The sequence below is a fragment of the Psammomys obesus genome, unplaced genomic scaffold (assembly GCF_907164565.1).
Source record: "Psammomys obesus unplaced genomic scaffold, mPsaObe1.curated_primary_1811, whole genome shotgun sequence".
In the NCBI taxonomy this organism is placed as follows: domain Eukaryota; kingdom Metazoa; phylum Chordata; class Mammalia; order Rodentia; family Muridae; genus Psammomys; species Psammomys obesus.
In genome coordinates this window covers 4,900,824-4,906,906 of record NW_026594428.1, presented here as the reverse complement: position 1 = coordinate 4,906,906, position 6,083 = coordinate 4,900,824, and positions in this window count along the sequence as shown.

Sequence of the window (6,083 nt, the reverse complement as noted above, 5' to 3'; positions counted from 1 at the left end):
TATGAGTCCCTGGGGAGACCCCTGTGTTCAAATTTTCTGGTTCTGTTGCTCTCCTTGTGGGGTTCCTGTCCTCTCCAGATCTTACTATTTCCCACTTCTTACTTAAGATTCCATGCACTTTGCCCATCAGTTGGCTTTAAGTCTCAGTGTCTACTTTGATAGTCTGTAAGGCAGAGACTTTCAGAGGCCCTCTGTGGCAGGTTTCTAGGTTGTTTCCTGTTTTCTTCTTCTTCTGATGTCTATCCTCTTTGCCTTTCGGGATGGGGATTGAGCATTTTAGTCAGGGTCCGCTCTCTTGATTAGTTTCTTTAGATGTTCAGGGTTTTAGTAGGTTTATCCTATGTTATATGTCTATATGAGTAAGTATATATCGTGTGTGTCTTTCTGCTTCTGGGACAGCTCACTCAGGATGATCCTTTCCAAGTCCCACCATTTACCTGCAAATTTCATGATTTCCTTATTTTTCATTGCTGAGTAATACTCCATTGTGTAGATTACCAAAATTTCTGCATCCATTCTTCAGTTGAGGGGCATCTGCACTGTTTCCAACTTCTGGCTATTACAAATAAAGCTGCTACAAACATGGTTGAGCAAATGTCTTTATTGTGTACTTGAGCCCCTTTTGGATATATGGTAGGAGTGGTATGGCCGCATCTTGAGGAAGTGCTATTCCTATTTGTCTGAGAAAGCGCCAGATTGATTTCCAGAGTGGTTGTATGAGTTTACATTCCCACCAGCAGTGGAGGAGGGTTCCCCTTTCTCCACAGCCTCTCCAGCATGTGTTGTCACTTGAGTTTTTGATCTTAGCCATTTTGATGGGTGTAAGGTGAAATCTCAGGGTGGTTTTGATGTGCATTTCCCTAATGGCTAATGATGTTGAGCATTTCTTTAAGTGTTTCTCTGCCATTTGATATTCCTCTACAGAGAGTTCTCAGTTTAGCTTTGTTCTCCATTTTTTTAAGTGGATTACTTGGTTTGCTGTTTTTCAGCTTCTTTATTCTTTATATATACTGGATATTAGCCCTCTGTCAGATAAAGGGTTGGTGAAGGCACTTTTTTTTTTTAATGACTCATATTCCTATGCAAGTGAACACATATCATATTTATCTTTCTAAGTCTGGCTTACTTAACTCAGCGTAATTTTTTTCTAATTCCATCCATTTGCCTGCAAATTTTATGAAACCATTTGTTTTTAACAGCTAAGTAAGCTGTTCTCAATTTCTGGCTATTATGAATACAGAAGCAATGGACATGGTTGAACAAGTGGTCTTGTAATAGGACAAAGGGTCCTTTGGGTATATGCTCAAGAGAGGTATAGCTGGGTCTTGAGGTAGACCAAGTCTTAGTTTTCAGAGGAACTGCCATATTGATATCCATAGTGGCTGTAAAAGTTTACACTCCCTCCATCAGTGGAAGGAGTCTTACCCTGGCTCCACATTCTTGCCAGCCTGTGTTGGTACTTGTGATGATGATCTTAGCCATTCTGACAAGTGAAAGGTAGAATCTTAAAGTAGTATTTTAATTAATCACTTAATTCACTTTAATTCCCAATCTTAGACCCCTCTCTCCTCTCATTTTAGGCTCCCTCCCTCTATCCCTCTTTTCTCTCTTCCCCCAACCCTTACTCCTCAGAAAAGTGGAGATCCCCCTGCCAATCTTTCCCCTAGCGCATCAAGTACCACCAGTACTGAGCATATCTTCTTCCCCTGTGGCCTAGAGAGGTCACCAGGGGGAAGTGATTGAAAAGCAGCCAACAAAGTCTATGTCAGAGATAGCCCCCACTCCTTCACTAGGAGACCCATATGAAGAACAAGCTGCCCATCAGCTACATCTGTGTAGAAGGCCTAGGTCCAGTCCATACATGGTCTGTGGTTGGTGCTTCAGTCTCAACAAGCCCCTCTAGGGCCCTGGCTAGTTGGTTCTATTTGTCTTCTAATGGAGTCCCTGTCCCCTCCAGGTTCTTCTATCCTTCCTACTCAAAGTAGTTTGTTTTGTCCCTGACAGCTAAGAATGTTGAATATTCCTTAATTGCTTCTCAGCCATTTGAGTTTCCTTTATTGAGAATTCTCTGTTTAGATCTGTATCCCCATTTTTAATTGGATTTTTTTAATATAGTTTCTTGAGTATTGTATTTATTTTGGATAATAGCCATATATCAGATGTGTGGTTGGTGAAAATTTTTTTACCTGTTCTGTAGGCTGCCATTTTATCCTTATGACGGTCTTTTGCCTTACAGAAGGCGTTTTGTTTCATAAGGTACCATTTATTAATTGTAGTTATTAGTGCCAGTGCTATCTGTGTTCTGTTTAGAAAGTCATATAATATACCAATAAGTACACATGTGTTTCCTACTTTCTCTTCTATCAGGTTTAGTGTATGTGGCTTTATGTTGAGGTTTTTGACACATTTGACTTGAATTTTGCACATAGTGATAAGTATGGATCTATTTGAATTCATTCACATGCAGACATCAAGATCTTAGGGCCTGCACTAGTCCTGTTCTGTTCAGCAATTCTTCTGTTGTTCCCTAAGCCCAAAACTGTTCCCCACTTTCTCTTCTCTCGGGTTCAGCATATCGGGATTTATGTTAAGGTCTTTTATACACTGGACTAGTTTTGTGCAGGGTGATAAGCCCTGGATTCATTTACATTCTTCTACCTGTGGAAGCCAAGTTTGAACAGCACCATTAGCTGAAGATATTCTCTTTTTTCCACTGTACATTTTTGGCTTCTTTATAAAAAAAACAAAACATAGGTCTATGAACTTATTTCTGGGTTCCAGTTCTATTCCATTAATCAAAGTGTCTGCTTTTATTCTAATACCATGCAAATTTTCTTACTAACCCTCTGTAGTTTAACTTGAAATCAGGAATGTTGATACCTTTAGAAGTTCTTATTGTTCTTTATTGTTCAGGATTTTCTTATCTATGCTTGTTTCTTTTGTTTTCTTCTTTCCCAAATTGAGAATTGTCATTTTGATGTCTGTGAAGAATTGTGTAGATATTTTAATAGAGATTGCATTGAATCTGTAGACTGCTTTTAGTAGGATAGCCATTTTTATTATGTAAATTCTAGCAGTCCATGGGGATCTATAGACTGCTTTTAGTAGGATGGCTATTTTTATCATGTAAATTTTACCAAACCAAAAGCATTGGGGATTTCTTTTTCATCTCTTCATGTGTTCTTCAATTTCTTTTTTCAAAGGCTTGAAGTTTTATCATACAAGTGTTTCACTTGCTTGGTTAGAGTTAGTCCAAGAAAATTGTGAAAGGTGTTTCCCTGGCTTTTTTTAATCTGATTGTCCTTTGTAAAAAGGAAGACTACTAATTTTTTTAGTTGATATCATATGATTAACTTATTTGCTACTTTTGAAAATGGAACATATCAGTTGTAGAAGTTCACTGCTGCCATTTTTAGGGTCAGTCATGTATATTATCATATCATTTTCAAATAAGGATACTTTGAGTTCTTCCTTTCCAAATTGTGTATCCTTGCATTCCTTCAGTTGGCTTATTACTCAAGTAAAGACATGAAGCACTATATTGACTATGTATGCAGACAGTGGATAGACTTGTCTTATTCCTCAATTTTACTGTAGCTGCTTTGAGTTTCTTTCCATTTGATTTTGTGTTTGCTACAGGCTTGCCAGAAACTACCTTTTTTGTGTCTATGTATGGTTCTTGTATCCCTAATCTCTCCAGTACTTTTAGGAAGAAGTGGTGTTAGATGTTGTCAAATGCCTTTCCTGGGGATGAGACTAGAAAAATTGGATCAGGAGTAGAAGGAGAAATGTTTCTTAGATTGCTAGGTTTGGTTAATATCATGAATTTCATACTTAAAATTGATGCATGTTTGACATATACATTAGTTACTTTTCTTAAACAACATATATTTTTTTCTGTAGTGTTAGAATTTTCAGCAAACCTACTTTATTTAGGGTTCTTAACCACCTTTACCTTCCTTCCAACCCCCTGACCTTAGATAGGCAGGAGAAAGGGCTATAGACCTTTTTACTTACTTTTTGCTGATTAGTGTTGATGGGTCTTTAGGGGATTACCAAACTCAGTTGGTAATCTGAGGATAGCAGCAGTCCAGTCCAGTTGTTTCTTGCATCAAGAAACAACACAAATCAGCATGATTCAGAAGATCGGGACAAGTCAGCAAAATCCACAAGACTCAGTTTTATTGTCCCCAGAAGTTCTCTAGAACATTTCTCTCTGCAAAGTCAAGTATCAAATCACTAAGATCAACGCAGCTATGTCTATCCTGTACATGGGCCTCTATATATCTACTCTCTTCACTGTCCACTCAAAGATGTTCTCAACTGGCCAAAGTCATGACCCTGCATGAAGGAGCTCCCAGCAAAACATCAGGTGCCCAGCTTGCAGGAAGCCGCACAAGACAAAACTGAATCTTTGAAGAAACTGGAAATTTCTACTTCGTTTTTCCTTTCAATTTTGCATATACCTGTGTTTAAAGAAATATTAAAAGTAGTTTTCAAACAAAATTTAAACTACAACCAACAGTATGTAATAATTGCTCTGGTAAAACTTGATAATTGTTCTCACTCTTTATCCCTATATCTCACTCTGAATCTCCACAATAAATTTAAAAGAAATGGTCTCCTGTTAACTACTCAATATGTGAAACATGTGTGTGTGTTTGTATATGCATGTGTGGATGTGTGTATGCATGTATGCATGTGCAGCTTTCCACCCCTATAGAGGCCATTGGATTTCCTGTTCTATTTCTATTTCTATTATTTCTATTTCTATTTATTATTTGTTTCTCTCACTGAAAAGTGAGCTTGCTGTTATTTAGGCCAGTCTGCTGACCAGTAAACAGCAGGGATGAAAAGCCCTAGGAATACATTCCCTCAAACAAACCCAACTTCTCTTTGTAGGTACTGGAAATGGAACTCAGGTCTCCATCCTGAGAAAAGGAGTTCTTGCTGGCTGAGCCAGTTCACCATTCATCTCCACTGTCTATCATATTTTTTTCTCCCCATGGACAGATAAATTGGGCCTCGAATTCTCTGAGGCCTCTCATGACCTCAGAAGCAGAGATGAAACAATAGAAAATATCGAAAATAATTACAAATGTATTTTTGAAAATTAAGTAGAGGAAACTGATGTGTGTGCTCTTAAAGATACTGAAACTGTGAGTACTAATACTACACTGTTGTCCTGGGAGAATACCTCGAGTAACTTTACATCCTAAAATAAACCTTGTCCTCTATCTATTTTTCTGTTTTTGAGGAGGCTTAAAGATTATTCAAAGATGTTATTTCTCAGAATAATTTTCATAAATGTTCAAAGAGCCTAAGAGGAAAAAATATGCCATTATTCCATAAGAATAAAACCAAGGAAGGCTATGGTGTTCAATATTGAATGGTAGAGAACAAATTAAGCTACAACCAGTTAAAGATACTATATCTAACGTATGATAAGTGAAAATAAATTTCTAGAAAGATCTAACATATTTTAATGGAATGGCCCTGTCATGACCCTGTATTGTTCTGTTTCAAAGAAGAGTGTACACTAAGATTCTTTTCTAATAGTGGTTGAATTTGAGACTTATTTCATGTGCTTCTAGTTAAGGGATTTCCCAATTGAGAGAATCTCTCATTTGAATCTACAGATTAGCCATTCCTTAGCTATACACTTGATGTAGAAACAAGTAGATAAGTAAAAACAAGTAGATAGGCAGATGTACTGAACACAGGGGTTACACTATTTTACATGGAGTTGGGCAGAAATAACAGTAGCTGTGTCCTGCCTCTAGTGCAGTATGTCCCTAGTTTGCATCTTTTCCTGTATTTGCATCTCCCTGTTTATTTTGCTTTGGCTTTCCATTCTGACCTTAGCATGGTCTGTGACTTTCTTTAACAAGTGGATTATTGGTCATGTGTAAAGAAAGCACCAGCCTGAAAGTGAGCTTGAACAGTTCTGCACATGCTCTTACCTTCCCCCTTGTTAGGAAGGACCTTTTCAAGACAACCTATGAGTTCTGAGGAAGAAAGAGACATACATAGAATAGGGAAAGGCCATCCCCTTTGTCAACAACTTCTTAATCCTCTCTCAA